This window comes from Lepisma saccharinum, chromosome 7 (genome assembly GCF_977018435.1).
Source record: "Lepisma saccharinum chromosome 7, izLepSacc3.1, whole genome shotgun sequence".
Lineage (NCBI taxonomy): Eukaryota > Metazoa > Arthropoda > Insecta > Zygentoma > Lepismatidae > Lepisma > Lepisma saccharinum.
This window is the reverse complement of record NC_139235.1, coordinates 79,577,650-79,597,312: the sequence shown is the minus strand read 5'-3', so window position 1 is coordinate 79,597,312 and position 19,663 is coordinate 79,577,650. Positions and strand designations below refer to the sequence as shown.

Sequence of the window (19,663 nt, the reverse complement as noted above, 5' to 3'; positions counted from 1 at the left end):
TCAAGAATGGATGGGGGCCTGAAATTCGCGCCACGTGATATGTTAATGTTAATACACCAATCATTGCAATAAATGCATATGTAAATAGGTTAGAAAGGCGTTGTTTCAGGCACTAAGCAATCCTATTGACACTCGTTGGAACAGCGACACAAACAGAAAATCATTTTAGTTTTGCCAGCGTTGACGAGTCTCTTCGAGATTCAAGTAAAATGCCACAATGGAAACATTTCATAATGTACAAGCACGATGTAATTATTCCTCGAGAAATTTACAATAAATAACTGGTCATTATTCTGTGAATTTAGGTAAAGTTGTTTGGTTATTTGGTAGCTTTTTGTTATTTCCTCAATTACTACTGACGGCAGATCCATCTTCTGGTAAGAAAAGAAAGCTTTGTGTCTCAACCACTACATCAATTTCAAAATGATTTATTTAATAATAATGTGATTCTGACGTTATCGAACCAGACGCTTTGAAGTAAATTCCGGGAGTCTGTTATGTCCCTGAGACACGTCACAACTTCCTCTAGGTGGGTGATAAAGCAACGACAACAGAGAAGAGCGCAGATCTTCGCTACAAATCTCGAGAAACTAGCAATAAAGATGCCGTGCATTTCCGATTGATATGAAAACAAAAGAAACTCAACCATCCGTGCAAGGGAGAAGGTTGTTGCTGCGCAATTTTATGACAGTTGAGGAATCATGGGAGTTTAAATTAAGACGGCGGTAATTGGCTGAAACCTAAGATTCATCTCTAGGTGGTTTTATTTTGCTCTTAGCTACTCTGGTGGACACATACCTGTGAACTGCTCTATAGGTAAGTTGAGTGTTTCATACTGCTGCTAAATTGTTACCCAACGGCGAAAGAAACATTAGGCGAATTGTCCACCACCATTTTAATTCAGTCTGTATTACACATTGTGATGACAATGAATTGAAATAATGACGTCAATAAGCGGAGAACAATGCCTGCTTCGAACCAACATAGTTTCATTCCTTAAAACAACTCAGGAATGTAGAATAACAAAAGTAATTAAAATAGAGGTGGACAATTTGCCTACCATTATCTTTGCCGTTGACTGTACCATACCGAAGTGTGCCAGCTTAGAAGAGTAAACAACACTAATGCCCCTGACTATGACTAAGGTAGTTTTATTTACGTAAAAAAACACTATATACATAACGTTTCGACATTATATAGTGTTTATTACGTAAATTAAACTGTCTTGGTCAGCGGCTTTGGTGCTTTTGCAACATGGCAATAAGGCTTGTGTTACCGAGTAGTTTGTACAGTATACTCTGTATACGTTAATTGTGATTTTGATTTTATTTTATTTTTGTTATTTAGTGTCGCTTATCTACCACTTTTGGATAATCGTGAAGATGAAGATAGTGATGATATGATGAAATTGATGAACATCATATTTTTTTATGGCTACACACCATGGGCACCCGCGCTTTTCAACCCAACCCCCCCTGATATTTCTGGAAAGAGTTAATAATTCGAATGGTTAAATTGTAGAGATATTTTATAACAAAAAGTATTGTTTTCTGTGTTTACAGACCTTAAGTTAAAGCCACTATTATTATTATTATTATTATTATTATTATTATTATTATTTGAAATAGGGTTACATTTTACACTGATTCTAACTATAAAAACAGCTTTTTGTTCTACATGAATTAATGTTAAGTATACAGTTATGAAAATTGTATTGTATACAGATATACAGAATATGGAAATTACAAATGTATGTAATTTTTAAAAAAACGTAAGTAGTAGTAGTAATAGTTATGTAATAATAATAATAACAACAACAAAAATAGAAACAATAATAAGAACTAATAAGAACTTTTCGGGACACCGGTACAAATGGCACCATTGAGTTACTTACTGTCCTGGAAAATCCGAGATGTGTATCAACCCTATCCAAGACCAGTTTCTGTCAATTGTGTTCCATCATACAGGTTTCGTGTAGGGCACATTCAGCTGCTAACACTTGCTGCTAACAGCTGCTAATGCTCCTAACCAACTTATATGCATTATTTTCAGCGAATTCTAATAATGCCTACGTTTTTAAGTTATAAGGCCAGGCTTAGGGCTCTTAGCAACCCATTTTCGCGACGTGTTAGCAGCTGGATGTGGCCCTCACCCAACCCCCGAACATACAGTAATACGGGTGACCAAGATTCGGTTAGTTTCCTGAACTATCTAGCAAATACCCATCCTAAGCCGGCTCTGAGATTATACGATTGTTACTCGGGCTATCATGTGTTAACAAAATTCCTAAAACGGATATAATTCTAAAGTTTAATTTACACACTGCAGATAGAAGTGTGTGAGTGTGAGAACGACGAGGCTTAAAAATGAACTCATAACTGTAAGATATCAGGCAGTGAACGCGCACGATTTTTAGAAACTGAGTTAGCATTACAACAACAGGGTGTCTACAATTTCGTAAATACAAAATTCCCTGACTTTTCCAGACTAAGCCATTAGGGCAATGGCCTACATGTGTGCAAGAAGATCATTATAATTTAGTTAACACTATACTTAGAATTCCACTTAAGCAAGTTTTTAGAATATTCACTTCACATGAAAAAGTGATAACAAGCGAATTGAATAGAAATGACTGGTGGAAAGGGGGTGTCAGGCAATGTGCGAATTAACATCCCAGCCAGGGATGTTTTCATCCACCCTCAAATAAAATGGAATTGAAAGAATACAAACAAAACTGAAAAATCATTGTTGACTATTATTAGTTAAGTCGTCAAAGATGTCCCCACTGAAAGAATATGCAGACTTGTGGATTCAGGGACACCATTCCCCACACCCAAAAAATTTTATCCCGGCAAAAGACAATCATTTTTATGCCTGCCAGGCATGTTTTAATCTCCCTCAAAGAAAATGTAACAAATGCAATTGAAAAATCATTCGTGTCCACTAATGGTCAAGTCATCAAAGATTTCCCTGCTGAGAAGTATGTAGAATTGCTCATTAAAGGACACCATTCTGCAACTGAACAACCTCATCGAACCAACAGCTGGCTGCTTTCCACTTAAGTTTTCATGGCATAGTGCTAATATTTTACATGTATGGAAGTATTCACAAGAAATTTGATCACGTTTTTGGTGTTTTTAGTTCGATACCTCTTTTTCTGTATGAGTTGGAGTTTTCTTCGAATGTAAATATGGTGAGCGTTTCTAATGTTATAAGTAGGGATAGGATTTTCATGACTTAGCATATATTTTTTTTTTACTAAGGGTGATGTGTTCCCTAAATATATAGAAATTCATATTGTGAAGAAACTAATTGAATTAAGGTGCTTTTTAATGGCATATTTCGGCATATTTGGCCATTTCTACGTGATAAAGCATATTTTGATGGATTTTCGGTAATATTCAACATATTTTCGCGTTTTCAAGAAATATACAGTCATTTTCCAAGTGGATTCGTTCTTACTTCCATATCACTCGAGTTTCTTTTTTTTTTGGACTGCAGCAATATCGGTTTTATTTTTAAATGAAAATTTATAGTGCATATTTTGTAAAATTTTAGGTCATCAGAGTATATTTTATTTTGCTTATTTTGGTGACTTTTAGGTCATAAAAATCCTAGCCCTGGTTATAAGATTTAATGATCTAAGTTGGAAACAATATCCTAAGGTACTTAGCACCGCAAGGCAACAGTTTACTGGTAACATATATACAAATTTGCACAGCCCCCTCCAATAAAAAAACTACGCTCCCAAAATGTAATCACGAATATTTCACTGATTGAATATAAAAGCAATAAGTTTAATTCGCACAGTGGTATCAGGGGTGAGTTTTTGTGTAATACTTGGACATGGTCGGAGTTTGAGCTCTTGCTTTGGGGGGGGGGGGCAGACTCTGGGAGAAGCATATGATGTACCTGAGGGTTATTGAATATCCCCTAGTTTATAAGGGGTTCGGAGGCCTTCCCCCGGAAATTAAAACAACAACTTAAGAACACATAGTTTTAGGCTTTTTAGAATTGAAAATATTAAATTTCCTTGCTTAAGTAAACAAATATTAATTAGTATATTGGTTGTCAGTTTTAAAAGAAGCAAAACAGTACTATTATTGCATTTTGCATTTCATTATTTTTTTATTGATACAATACTCGTATTACATTAAAAAAGTTACGATACAATAGCAGCTTCAGAAATTTTAGAAAAATTAAATTGAAAAGTTATTTTGATGCCCCAGCAGTAACTGTTGACTCAACACAAAGTCATTTTAAGTTTTTCTTTCTTCAAACTGTACACATCAATCAAATCGTCTAACACCCGCTATTGCGCCGCAATTATCGCACATGCCAACCGTCAAGATTTGCGGTATGGCTTCATAAGAAAAATGTAGTAACGGAATTTAATCGTGTGTTATTTTTTTAAGTTGGGGGGCAGGCCCCCCTGGCCCCTCCAGAACTCCACCAATGTACTTGGAGCGTATTGAAGTATGGTAAACAAATATTTCATGTTTAAAAAATCACAATAGTCATAGCATAAATAATACATAATTACAGTAAAATTTAGTAATTGTATCTTTATTCATCTTAATATCTACCAAACACAGCCCAAAACTTGCAACAAGAAAATCGGACCAATAGCCATTTACTATAGTGGATAGATTCCTGGATGAAAATAATTCAAGACATGACCTTATCCTAGAGTACTTAATGGAAGCAGAAGAGGCACCCCCTAAGCAAACAAAAAAGGGGAAGTGGGCGTTTCTCCCTTTGTAGTATTCTTATGTGGGCTAGGACACAAAAATGACAGATTAAAAATTTGGTCCCAGTCCGTCGATGGTCTTCAGGCCCGGTGTAACCTACACCCCCTTCCCCTTCTGATGAATATTCCCCCGGGAAAAGTTAAATGTCCCACCGGATAAAATGCAATAGATTAAGTCAATTGTGAAATTCCCCTTCTATGGTAGAATTTCTCCCTCTGAAAGCACAAGGGGACCGAAACGCAATGGCTTTAATTGTGGTATAATACCGTCTGGACATTCTATCATGTCTGAGCTTGAGTTTTGGTTTTAAGGCTAATCGGGACTGGACCTACAGTTTAAAGTGGGATCAGAACCACTTGTGACCCCACCGGGTATCGAACCCAGGACCCCTTGACTATTATAGTCAAGTAATTTATGGAACTTTGCCCCCTTCACATTTTAGATGGGGAGACCTCATACAATCTATTGAACCAATAATAATATTGGGTTGATACATAAGTTCGTAGCTTTTTTTTCACCGTGGCAAAATTATTTTTATTTTATACTAATTTGAGATGAACAAAAGGCATAAATTAATCAGTAATACATTTTCCATCATTGTCTATGACTGTCTACCAACGCTGGGCCAGTTCTTCGATTCAACGCCTGAAGAAATCAGCTGATTCGGGTTTAAGAGAGTCGTCAAGCCAAGTTTGAAGAGCATTTTCACCACCAAAGGAGATTCCTTGAAGATTGATGGATTGAGAGCTGAAAAGGTAGAAATCCGAGGGCGCAAGATCGGGGGAGTAAGGAGGATTTAGAATAACTTCCCAACCAAGCTCCTGGATAGCAGCTTTTGTCATGTTAGCGGAGTGTGGGCGTGCATTATCGTGTCGCAGCACTCGATGCTGTCTTCCTGGCCTACTCGCTGGTTTGTGTTGTTTTCACTTAAAGCGTGCGATATCCTGAATCTTACCCATAGAATGAAAATGTCGCACGATGGTTGAATGGTCACAGTTCATCACATTTGCTAATTCTCGAGTCGACTGATGTGGATCCTCGTGGATTAAAGGGTTCAAACTGTCTTCATTAAAGCCCGATGGTCTTCCTGAACGTGGAGGAACGCTTAAGTCAAAAATGCCCTCTTTGTAATGACAAAACCATTTTCATGCCCTGCTTTCCCCGTTGGCAGTTTCCCCGTACAAAGGACAAATGTTTCGAGCCAGCTCCGCTGCCTTTGCCCCTAAGTTAAACTCAGACAGAAGAATATGTCAGAAATGCCCCCCCCCCCCCCCCGCCGTGGACACTTATTGTTCATTAGCCTATAAATAACACCGCCCTTATTCAAATACGTAAAATTCAATACGTATTCACAAGCACAACAATGCCACTCCAATTGATGAACATTAAACGATTAACAAACTCCTACCACCGCAGTGTTGCCATACCAAACACAAGCGCTACGAACTTATGCTTCACCACAATAATAACAATACACATAAATATATGTCCAATTGGAAGACCTCTAAGATAATCAATGTAGGGTGTCACGTAATCTCTTGAATACAAGGGTAGCCAGGCGATTACAATAATGAATACTGAAGAGCCACACTATTATGATTATGTAGTAATAATATGCTAATATTTTAATTACTAATTGATAGTTATTATATTATTAGGGAGACCCTCGAACTGAAGCAACCATAAATGATACACCTATCTTACTTTATTCTTACACCTCATACAATTTTTCTATTTTGTTATTAACTTTTACACAACTCATTGAAGAAAACCTTTGAAAGTTAGGAGAAAATTTTAGTCTCAAATTTTAATTTGTGTAACCTCTCACATTTATTCTTTGGATTAAGTGGTAGACTATGAGAACGTTAGTTCTCAGCCGGTTTATGCATTTTACCAAAATATTTCACAAAGTATATTTTTTATTTCGTTATTCTGTTGAAATATTGCACTTATTAACTGAACTTTAAATAACACACTTCTTGTGGTACTTTTTAATTTGAAATGAACGCTGTCAGTTTTCAGGGATAGATCCGGTTTACATGGGCGTCTCCAGAATATTTTGTAGATCGGGAGGGGTCCCCCCCCCTCTTTGGTTCAGTAAAATTACCAGATTATTTGTACTATCCTCTTGTTCATAAAAATTTCTTCTTCTAAATTATAGACGTATAGGACGGGATACGGATGGGAAGGAAATTACGTAATTCCACACACCAGATGGGACTGCAGACCAAATGTCTGCAATTTCCTGATAAGTTTCGGAATATCTACGTTTAAGAAACTGCATTGGGACTGTCCAGTCAGTTAAATTTTTTTCTCCCTAGAGTCGTCTTAAATGAATTTGGTTTTTAAGAACGCAGTGCAAGAAAACTAGGGAAATACCGTAACATTCTCAAGTTGTTTGACACAAGATAGACAGAAAAATATCAACACTAAGTAGCGTGACATGGAATTGTATTAATGGACGACTCTTACTTTGGGAATTTTACGTTTCTGTGTACACAGTCAACACATTGCAAAATTGCAACAACTTATTCCAAAGATGTGAAATGGTTCTAGTTCATTTATTGGAACAGTGTTTCAAAATGTTGAATGGCCTGGTTGATAAATGGGATTTTGATAGCCTGATCATAACTAGGCCTGCTATAAGTCCCGAATTTTCCGGGACAATCCCAGAAAGATATCATTTGTGCTGGTGTCCCGAATAATTTCTTCGAGGTGCACAAATGTCCTGGAATCGGGTGGGAAAGAAGAAATTATTAAGACTATACTTTCCTGAGCCTTAATTAGTATATTTAAATGCGTAATATTAAAATGCTCACTTTACTAAACAATCTAACTGTACATTGAACTGCTCCCTCTCGATAATACAAGAGTTATCGAGTTACATGAAGATGCTGCAAAGATATTTGACTTGACGATAGCGCCGCTGTCTGCTAGCAGCACTGAATTTCAGTTGCAAATCTCTTCCATTGCATAGTAAGCTGTTTACTGCTTGCGTGTCCGCACTATTCAGTCCGCAGTTCTCAAATAAAATTTCGACATTGTGAGATAGCAGCTTAGTTCATTATGGCACCGAAAGGAATTGCAAGATTAATTATATACTTCGAAGTGGATTTCTTTTGTTGTTTTTTTAAGAAGTGTAAACAATATGATAATGGATATTTCACATATGAAATATAGCAACCCTAATCATACCAAAAGTTGACCTCCCCTCCTTTACGTGAACTATATATACGCCCATGGCTCAGGCGGTTTTATAAAACTTCAATAAAACAATAATGACTATGATTGTTATTAAACAATTTTTGTTATACAATAATAACTATTATAAACTAATAAAAAATTGTATTGATTTGCACACATAAAACACTAAGTTTCGAAACCTTGGAAACTGTCGAACCATTTATTCTTTGGTTTCGGTAGTAAAATATTAATATATAACCTGGCTCTTGTATTTTACACTAATTTTTTTTTCCGATCCAACGCAGTCTTTATTTTGGTTACTGTGTTCTAATACCAACTAGCTGAACTTTATTTTAACAATAAAATTAACAAGATTCTGCTCTTGTGTGGCTTGAAATGAACGATGTTAATTTCCAGAAGGAAATGAGGTCGACCGAGAGGTTCAATAACAAGAATTAACAATAAAAGAAAAACTATCAGGATCCATACTTTACCCTGAAATATTCATATAATTTTTGGGCATCCATTTGCAAAATGTTACCAAACCCCCCACACACAAAAAAAAGGCTTCCGTATAAAAGTTGTTCGGAATTAGAGGCTTATAAAATGATGCGCACTGTAAAAACACCACATTTCAGCCAACGTTGTACCCCAGTGGTGTTGATTAGAACATTTTATCTGCGTTATTTTAACACCACTGAGGTTAAATGCTAACGAAAATGATTTGTGGATACCTCCAGGCTTTAACACCAGCCTTTCCAGTGTGTCGTTCGGTTCCCTTTACTAGCAAATAGTTCAAGGTAGCCAACCCCCGTCTTTCTTCTCCCCCCACACGACTGGATCGCATTCCATTTCGCCTAATAACTTATCGACGCCTGTCAATCAGTTCTGTCAGCTGTCAACCATTTTAGGCGAGATGGGATAGCTATCCCGTTTCACATAATTCCATTTCGCCTAAACCGATTGGAAGGGAAAATATTGCAAGTAAGGGAAACTTCGACGTGATCAACGAAAACAACCAAACAATTCTGAGCATGTGCCGGCATTGACGTCCGCAGGATTTTTTTTCAGGGAGTGGCAAGCAAGGTATTTTTTTTCCAGGGGGAGAAAAGCAAGCATATTTTTCCACATAATAGTGATGCCCCCTCAAGAAACACTATTGCAGTCTGAAATTATCATGTTCCTTCAACGTATTTATAATACCATAAATTACTGTGGCTGAAATGAAATTGTGTGTGAAATATATAATTTTAAGGTGGACATAAAATTTTCCAGGGGGGCGTGGCCCCCGTTGCCCCCCTTCCGAACGTCCATATGTGTCGGTAATTACGAACGGTCACATGAGCCAAATTGCCAGGTGTTGATCAATCTATTAGATATGTACATATGTATACACAAAGTATAAATATGCACCTAACCTAAAGGGGATATCCCTTTCGCCTAAAATGGCGGCCAGGTCAAAAAGCACATAATATTGTGCTTATAAGCAATTAGGCGAAGGGATTAGGCGAAACGGGACTACACGGTCCGACTCGATATTATCCTTCCGGTGAACAACGTGAGTGAGACACGTCCTGTTTTGTCCCACGCATTAGCGAAGTGATGTTGATAACGTGTGCAGTTTATTACCGAAATCAAAACTATGCGTCTTGTAATGCAGTTACGAACTCATTTCATAACGAAAGAACACAGCTAATCTGAGATAAAGATAAAATGGTGACGCAAGACACAATGGGGACACTAGCATCCCTGGTCATTGCCCCCCCCCCTTTTCCTCACCTGTTAACATGTGAAACTAGATAAATAAATGCTCTTTTAACCCACAAAAGTATTCTTGTATAATATTTAGGGGTATTTTAAAAACTGACTGCCGATTTTCTTATGGCATCGCTACTGATTGGGTAATACGTTCTTTCCGACATGGATTGCATGAATATACACATAATTATATAGGCAGGAATGTTTCGCATGAGGATTTTGCTGAGAAATTGAATCATTCATAAATGCCACCTCTGTCTTTGCATATGAAATGGTTAATGTGCTATATAAATTTCTTTCTACTGTTAGATTCAACAAGTACTGTCGCTGTAAATTACATTCATCCAAATATATTTTCCTTTTTAGATTGTTTTAGAACTCATTATATGCTTATTAAATCCTTTATACGGTCAAACAACATTCCAGCCTTCCACACTTTTCTTTATCAAGAAAAAAATTCAAAATTATGTCGCCATCTATGAAGGAAAATAATAAACGTAGATCTATAACAATTACACTAATAATATTAATATTTTGGCTGTCCGTTTCGAAATATTTTAATGCCTCGAAAATATGCTTCTTCTAGGATCTTCATATCAACAAAGAAACAATGGAAATGCTATACATGGCTGTTGAAATCAGGTTCAAATATGCAATTGGGTTGTTCCTTGCTCCTGATTGGCCTGTTTATTTGCAAATTGCAGAACTAATGCCTGAATCAATTTACATTTTCGGGAGCTTACAATATTTATTTTTTCACATTCATATCGAGGTTACAATGAACCAATTCCGAAATTTAAAATTTTAGCTGTCTGGCAGCTACTGCATTAGCTTTTTAACAATAAGTGGAAGGTTGAGAGCTTACATATAATGTGTGGTAAATAAAATCAAATAAGAAGTTCATCACTATTACGGTTGTAGCCAGTGATGTGCGTCTACGAGTAAACAACGATGGTCTACATTCTACACGTAGACTATTTTATACACGTAGATTACGTAATCTATGTAAACAACATGGCGAAAGGTGATAACTTGGCAAAGGGCGCCGTGGAATTAGAAGAAAATTATGCTGCGTATCAGTTGCTGATGTCTGAGGAGAACTTTTCATACTCTTTCTTCCAAATTTGAACAATTTCTCACCTAGGAAATAACCTAATATATGAAATATTCTAGTGTTTTATGGGAAAAAGACCACTCTTGCCTCACGACTGCCATCTGTTGTTGTTTTTGCATACTATTTATCTTCCTCCATAGTTGATAATAGAAGAGAAGAGAAATTTTGTTGTAAATAGGATTCTTTTCATTTCTTTACGAACCAATACAGTTAAAAATGTCACTTTCCTTTCATGAAACCCTTGAAAATTAATTTTAATGCACTTTAGATTGTCTACGTAGTCTATGTAAACTACAACCCAATGTAATCTACGCGTAGATTACGTGTAAACAACGCATGTAGACGTAAACTTATAGTCTACGGCACATCACTGGTTGTAGCATATATTGAACCAGTGTGTGAATTAACGGGGGAGGATGCCGGTGATTTCCCCCCCCCCCCACAAAACATTTTATCCCCTGCAAAAGAAAATTATATTTTTATCTTTGCAAGGGATGTTTTTATCCTCCTCAAAGAAAATAGAATTGAAAGCATGTGGTATACCATTTCTGAACTATGGAACACACAACAGAAAAATCATTCGTGTCCAGCATATCGCGCTAAGACGCCAGTGTGGCAGAAAAACGAAGTAAAATAAACCAAATCTATCAATCAATTATTCGTGTCCATTAATGGTCCAGCCATCAAAGATTTCCATGTCGAAAAGCCTTGTGGATTAAAGGAATAATGCACTATTATAATAACAATAATAGTAATAATAATAACAACAACAATACAAGTTTTGATAACTGAAGGGCAAGATATGAAATATTACTATGTCCCCCGGAGAAAGAAAATCCTGTAGGCGGCCTTGGAATGGGCATCCCCACCACCTTCGGCCGTGATCAAGAAAGTGTGGGGCCCTAGCTCCACACAGTGGAGCACTTTGCTTTACTTTTACTTTATTGAATTAAATATCGTGTTCTGTGATTACATAAAAAGGAAAAACTGTAATAAATTGATGCTTATAACTCGGGTGTATTACTCACCCACTTATACTAATCATTATTTTCTTTACAACTTTGAATTGTTACAATTTTCAACCATCGGTATCGGTAAGGGTATCGGTAAGAGTCGTGTCATTCTAAAGAATGAAGGGATCTAAACCAGTGTGTGTGCAATTAATTGCTGGGTGATGTAAGTTACTCATCATTCATCCTCTGATGAGACCACTCGTCATTGGCATGACGAGTTAACGCTTGGCAATGCGAAAGGTACAAAATCACACTAAGGAACTAAACTGCAGAAAAGACAATGGTCACTCGTTGGGTTTTGTGAACCGTTGAACCTGAATCATGGCTGGGTGTTAGGATAATTACCTGTCTATCTGAAGTATTAGGCTGAATAGAATATGCGAAGTCCTCTGTTAGCTTCTCCAATTTGTCGACCAGAGCGTCGTTCCACTTCTGACCTACTGCTCTGCTAACCACCTCTTCTCTCAACTCCAATCCCAAAAGTCAGTCCCCTCTCAGCTTGTCTCACCTCTATATCACTAGGCCATCGAGCTCTTCCTCTATGCCGAATCGTGTTTTTTAATTGCCACTATGCAAACCGCCGACTCCATAGGCAGAAGAAACTACCTGTTTCCTGAATGCTCAGGAGGTGCCTCAGAGGCTGAGACAACTGAGAAAAACAAGTGAATGCCCTGGTCAACGTGAAGCATTCAGAGAGACTTAATAAAATAAACATATAATCTTAGGGATTGATACGTTCTGCCGCCGTGGAGAAAATTTTCTATGTTGAAAATTTAAAAGTCAAATCGCAAAGCTTGACATGACCCAGGTTCGCCAATTCCATATATTTTCTTTAAAAAAACCAAACATAAAAAATATAAAACCAACAAAACATAGCTTTCTCTTGTTTTCCTAACCCCCAAAAAAAGAAAAAAATATATTCCATTCCCTAAAACATCACAATTGATAACAACAAATACGCACGTCGATATGATATAAAAACAACATTATGCATCATTATATGACTAGTAATTACAAAAGTTCATGTCATTAAATGATATAACTCGTGATGTAACAAAAATGTGCGTGCGTAAGTCTGTTGATGTAGAATAGCTCATTCCTAAGAGTCATGAGCGCACGGTCATTATTCTGTGGTCCATCGCCAAGCAAATGGCCGAAGTGCCTTCGTAAGGAAAACCATAGTTCACAATGTTTCTGTACATTGGAACCCTACGTGGACCCTTCAAATAACTTGTGAAAACTAAAAAAGGTTTATAAGTAAGTACACAAAAACTTGGATTGTCACATATGTGAGCGAAATCGTAAATAAGCATGTAAACACAAGTGTTCACTGTAACATTCTCACTATATACACATCTCATTGTTTCTGCATGTAAAAAGTCTGGGTACACCAAAATGTAATACGTTTTGCTGAATGTATAGCCACTTCACTCATGACCAAACAAAAGGAAAACATTGGTATGCACCGTTTATATCAAATCTTCCCTTCGTTGCAAGCCAAATAAGCTTCCTCAAATATATGAACTGTCACTGGCTATCTTGCGTATTCCGATGTATGATTATAAAATATTCGATGCACACAATTAATTACACTGAATAACTGTCGCAAGCAAAAAAAACAAAAAAAAACCTAAATATAACTTTCGATTTCCTTGCCTATGTTGTTATGTACACTGTAGTGTATATATAGCTTTGTATTTACATAACCTTGTAAATACTGATGTGTAACTGCACAAAGAAAAAAATCTTGCAAGCGTCCAAAACTGTCTACTCTGATTGTAAACATCAGAAAATGTCCGGTGTACAAGTGTGTTGCTTACTATGTTCCATGTTGGTGAAACAAAATTAACTGCTTGGAAGAAACATTTGCATAAAACATTGGCACTAAAGCATACTTCTTGAAATGTTCGAAAGTGCTGTAGTTATGCTTGTTATTGCTTGCATGTACGGTTGGTTATCCGTTGTGAAAATTTCTTCTTAAAAAGAAATATACACTAGTTGTTGCTAGCGCTGGTTAATTGACACAACTGGCGCTTGTCGCCTCCTTGTAGTATGATGTGAACTATAATGCATGTAAAACCTGGCTAGCATGCATGGTACGAAACTGAGCATGGGAAGAATGGCTATGGAAAAATAGTCTTTCCTATAATGCATGTTAAATATCCACATAAATACACATGATATGAGCTTGCATGTGTATGTGTGGGAAAAACACTGTAGCACAATTTGAACAACAATTCTGTAATTATTGTTGTGACCAAAACTGCTGCTTGTGGAATATATGTTCTCTCTACTTCCCTTCTTCTTTGTATTGCTTGTCGTCTTGACTTAATTTGGGGCAATGTAAAGGGTGTAATAAATTACCCGTAGAACTTGGGAGATGGGAAAAAGTTGTCCCAACTGGAAACAGTGTGGAGGGAAATTTTATCTGGTTCCTTCACTAGGTGTCGTTGATAGTCTAAAATCCACTAAACTGGAAAATTCCTGGTTGAATACAGCCTTCCTGGTAAAAATGTAGTACACTTGTAGTAAAAATGTCTGCATGCCTCCTTCAAATTGTTGGTGACGAGTCTCCCGTATGGTAATTGACTGCATCTGCGGACGTTCTTCATAAAAAATGCCCATGATTTTTGTAGGCATTGCTCGTCCACGTCGTTCCGTATAGATAGGTTAGGTTAAAATAAAAGGAAAATTATAAGAATGAAAGGAAACTGCGTAGGATAGGTTTATTTAATTCTGGTATGCACACAAGACCAAACTCATTCCATTGCCTTTTCTTAAAATTAAATTAAATTAAATTGCCTCATCAAGATAAAATAAGATTAAAATAAATTGATTAAATAATTGCCATAACTCTTTGAAAATAAATAAGGAAAATTTAAATAAAATATACAACCGTAATTAAAATATTAATGTCCATGATTGATGTGTTGCCTTAACTTATTAATCTTAGGGATTGATACGGAGTATAGGTATCGGTAGGGACATTTAATTTTCGCGATGCGCGAAATGTGAAAAAAAAGATGCAATTTTGAACATTCTGCACGTAACTACACCCCCAATGATGAAATATGCATGAGTTTTATTCGCGAAGTAATGCGAAATGTGTGCTTTTCCACGAAATGAACGCTTCTTCGCGAAATAACCGAACACGCAAAAACAGGCAATCGATGTTGTGCGCGCAAACTGTCCATTTGTAACGAAACGTTTGCCTAAAGTTTCCTACCACTTGCAGCTGAAGAACGTTTTATCTTCGATCACATCAGGAAGACGCTGCAAATTGGGATTTCCCATGCACATAATGTTAGTTCGAAAACTTCGCTCCCTGTGCAGCTGCATTCCTTTCTTCCCCCGAATATGCAATTTAGAAATGAAGTGATTTTGTGTTGATGTTTTCTTTTTGGTTGGACAGCTGAGTACTTGTGTATGTGTACAGTACATAAAAATTAAGTAGTTTATCAATTTATAGCTCTTTTGTATGTTGTTTCCTCTCATGATGAAAACGTGTGTGCCAATTTTTTTCTTTCCACCGCTGGTATATACCGCTGATCTAACATTTTATTTACCGCTCTCCTCAGTTTTTATTTACCATAAATTTGTCTCCCTAGGTATCGGTAAGAGTATCGGTATCGGTAAGAGTATAGGTATCGGTAAGAGTATAGTATCGGTATTGGTTCCAAGTGGTATCGGCTGAGCCCTAGAGGAAACGTAACTTAAAAAACAAACATGTAATTAGTCACGTTACTTCAGAGACCCAACCCACTGTGGCACTTAATTGTTCAAATGCTTTTGGAAAGTCTATCTTAACCTGTTCCTTATTATTTAGTCAATTGGTTGATTTGTGGGATGATTTTCTTCTCCAGGCATGAATTCACAGAAGAGCCTCGGACTTCTGGTTCCGCTGATCTTGTTCCAGACGTTTGCATCAGCTGGAGATCCCTTCCAAGAACTATACGGATGGAGAATCATGGACTTTTCCTACAGAGGACTCTCTTCCAGGAGGACAGCGGAAGGAACCAAGGCCTTCATCCCAGGAAACAGCGTTCCTCTGGACGTGGACGTTTGGAAGAACCGCATGATCCTAGCACTGCCACGCTTGAAGAATGGTATCCCAGCTACTCTCGCAACGGTACCTCTCAACACTGGGTCCAAATCGGCGGCACCGAAGCTGGATCCTTATCCCAGCTGGACATACAACAGGGAAGGTAACTGCAAGGGTGTAACGTCAGTCTTCAGGGTGAAGGTAGATTCAGCAGGGCGGTTGTGGGTTCCGGACAGCGGGGTGGTGAACGTCTTGAACCACCAGCAGCAGTTGTGCCCAGCCCATCTGCTCATCTTTGACCTAAATAGGGATAGGATATTGAGGCGCTACAAGATACCAGAGTCCAACTACACTCCTGGACGGTCTATCTTGTCGACTATAGTTGTCGACCTACGCAATGACACCGAGGATGCTTTCGCATACATTGCTGATCATGCGGGATTCGGTCTTCTGGTGTATGACTACAGGAGAGACACCTCGTGGAGGGTGAACAGTAACTATTTCTATCCTTATCCTCTACACGGGTTGCTGACGATCAACAGCGAAACCATTCTAGTAATGGATGGAGTAACAGGTCTAGCTCTGTCTCCAGTTAAAGATGGCGACCGGGTTCTGTTCTTCCACAGCCTGGCCAGCTTGAGGGAATCATGGGTAAAAGTCTCCCTGCTGCAGAACGAGTCTATTGCGAACTCAAAGTACCAGGAGTTTGAAGTATCCGAGCATAGACCATCACAATCCTCAGGTTCTGCAATTGACAGCAACGGAGTCATGTTCTTTGGTCTGTTGGATCGGAACGCAATCGCTTGTTGGAACGTCAACCAACCCCACCAATCCAAGTACATCAAGGAGGTTCACAAGGATGACGTAGCTCTTCAGTTCCCGAGCGGATTGAAGACAGATGGGGATCAGAACCTCTGGGTCCTGAGTTCACGCTTGCAGAGTTACATCCTGGGTACTATCAACAACACAGATGTGAATTTCAGGGTGCTGATGGTGCCAATTGCACAAATAGGTCGCCGTGGGATGTGTGCTGAGTAGCTCAAACAGTCTACTTATTTTGAATTGTTCATAAATCATGCTGAGTCAGGTTTTCATAAGACTTGTATCCTTCTTTTGCCTACATACTTTGTCTACAACGAAATGCCTCAATAGTGTTCAAGCAACAACATCACGAAAAGTATGTTTACGAAGGTAAATCTTACACCACATAATGTTTAAATACCTAAAAATGATAAATTCCGCCCCTGTTTATTTGCAAAAGAGTATAATTTCCTTCCTTTAACTGATTTGGTTCAACGTACATCATCGTTAATTTCGAAATACTCTCCCAACTGTTCATGTTGGACATTAAATATCTTGTATGCCAATTCACAGTACAAATTCTATGATTCCCACAACTGAACATTATATCTTTTCATTATAGATGTCCCCATCAGACACTGTGTAGAATTATAAACAAGATAATATTCCCGAATATCCAGGTTCAACGACATAATATTTCGATTCTACAGTTCCATAATCAACATATCTGCCTATTATTACACTATTTATGTATAAATTTCAACACAAAAGATTTTCATACTTTAAAAAGAATCAAATAGCTTCTGGATTGCCACTTTTCTAAAAGTTAAAATCGTTTTATTTAAAAATAAATACTTGAAAAATTATTAAGGCATTGATACCATTAACTGAGGTAACATACAAAGAGTGAATATGAAGCAGAAAGGACACCATTAAAACGTTGCTACTGCTCTGTACGTACTACCTGAGTAAGCAGTTGATAAGCAATTCTACATTGTTAGTAAGCATTATCATTTTCATTTATCTGTTTGCCTTAGATTCATACGTTAATAGTACTTCCGTTTTATTGTATAGCATATTTGCAATAGAAACAATTGACTTTTAAGTTATATTTCCAATTCCTTCATGCAGTATATATCTTTCATAATTCTTAATGAAGGTAAATAATTAGTAATCGTGTTTATAAAGCGTGAAAAATGAGGGTATGAATGTCATGGTGTATAAAAATCACAGTCATTGCAGTTGCAATTCAATTGGTTGTTTCTATAGAACAACACAACTCGACAGTTTCTATAGAAGGAATAATCCAAACTCAATTTTACATAATTTTGCCAGCAATTTTCTCTTGTTACTAGTTCTTTGGTCGTATGGTGCTTATCAATTTACAAGTGTGACATTTCATTCTGATCACTGCACATTTCACTAATGTGCATTGTGTATTCTTGTACACATTAACTTTAAACCAGCATATTCCTGTATATTTTCTTAATATTCTAAGATGGTCGATTATCAAGACATATGTTAACTTACCATAGCAGAATACAAAGTTAAATTTGGTTATTATTGGTTAAGAATCGTTCCGGCCAGCAATTTCTAATTTTGGTGTCTAAGACTCAGCTTATTAGAGATAGAAAGACATATTTATGCAAATAACTTTGCAGTAGTAATATAGAGAGCTAAACTCGGTATTATGGTATACTAATATTCTTAATTAATTTGGGGATAAAAATAATTTAATTTGATTACCTGTACTTTAAATGTTTTGTGAAGTAGAATACGTAAATATTGTATATTATTTTTACTTATTCTGGTACAACAATTGATAGTATATTTAATATCCAGACTGATACTATGCGATTCAAATTTTGTTACTTGTGTATATTTACGAAATAAACGTTTTTGTAGAAGTATATTATTCAGTTATAAGTTTCTTTATTACAGTGAGAAAAATGAACTGGTAGTTAGCCTCTTTTTCAAAGAGGACCTGAAGCAACACATACTATACACATCTTTATTTCTATTTTCATTTCATTTATGATGAATGATGAATTTAAATAGAAGGTGATACAAACACAATGAAACATCAAAGCCTTGCCCAGGAATTTAAACTCTAGTTAAGTAGAATAATATTGAATATTTAATACTAAAATATATCGTCAGGTGGATGGTAAAGAGTTTTAAGTGATCGAATTTTGCTCTCGCCACCGAAGTTACGGATTTCAGTCCCGACATGCATGGGGTGCTTTTGCGAGTATAATCATCATTCATTCTCATTGTCACAATTAGCGAAAAGTAGCAGAAAATAGACTTTAAATAACACGAAGTTTATATAAACGTTTCAACAATCAGACTACTTAAACATTACTTTTGAACCACAATAATTAACCCTTGTTTGTGCTACTCACTGCCTGCTCAACAACGTATTTGTCAGAAAATTATTCAATGCGCAGAGAAACTTAGCACTAAAACTAGAATTAAGCATTTTTGAAATAGTCTCTTGTTTAAAAGTCAACGCCCCCATCCCAATTTTACTCGTAAATACCTTTCTATTATTTTTACGTTTTATGCATTAATTAATATGCATCGTTGAAATTAAATATTATTGCATGGCATAATCATGAAGAGTAATAGTTCGAATATAAAATTAGGTTTAATTTATTGATTTGGTTTATTTTACTTCGCTTCTCTGCCACTTTTGGCTAATCGCAAAGATGATGATTAGTAATGAAGGGACATTTATTAAGAACAGCCATACCCAGGCCGAAATTCGAACCCAGGACCACTGGCGTTTTAGAGCACTGTACTAACCACTCATATTTTCAATCGTATCAAACTATCTTAATTCTCTCTTTCATTCAATTTATTCAGGACATACGAACACAAACATCCATGTCCGCAGCGGGATTCCAACCCCGAACAAATTAGTTGTCAACCACTCAATCTAATTAAATATTGTAGTTTCCTCAGGCCAACAATATTAAATTAATTTGGTATTTTGAAC

General features: G+C 36.8%; 1 pseudogene across 1 annotated transcript; it reads left to right on the top strand.

Moving 5' to 3' along the window:
* The first annotated feature begins 746 nt into the window (after nucleotides 1–746).
* LOC145990287 (protein yellow pseudogene) lies at nucleotides 747–18,498 on the top strand (annotated as a pseudogene). Its single transcript, XR_014441959.1, has 2 exons — nucleotides 747–816; nucleotides 15,683–18,498. The product of XR_014441959.1 is annotated as a protein yellow pseudogene (transcript).
* Nucleotides 18,499–19,663: the final 1,165 nt, after the last annotated feature.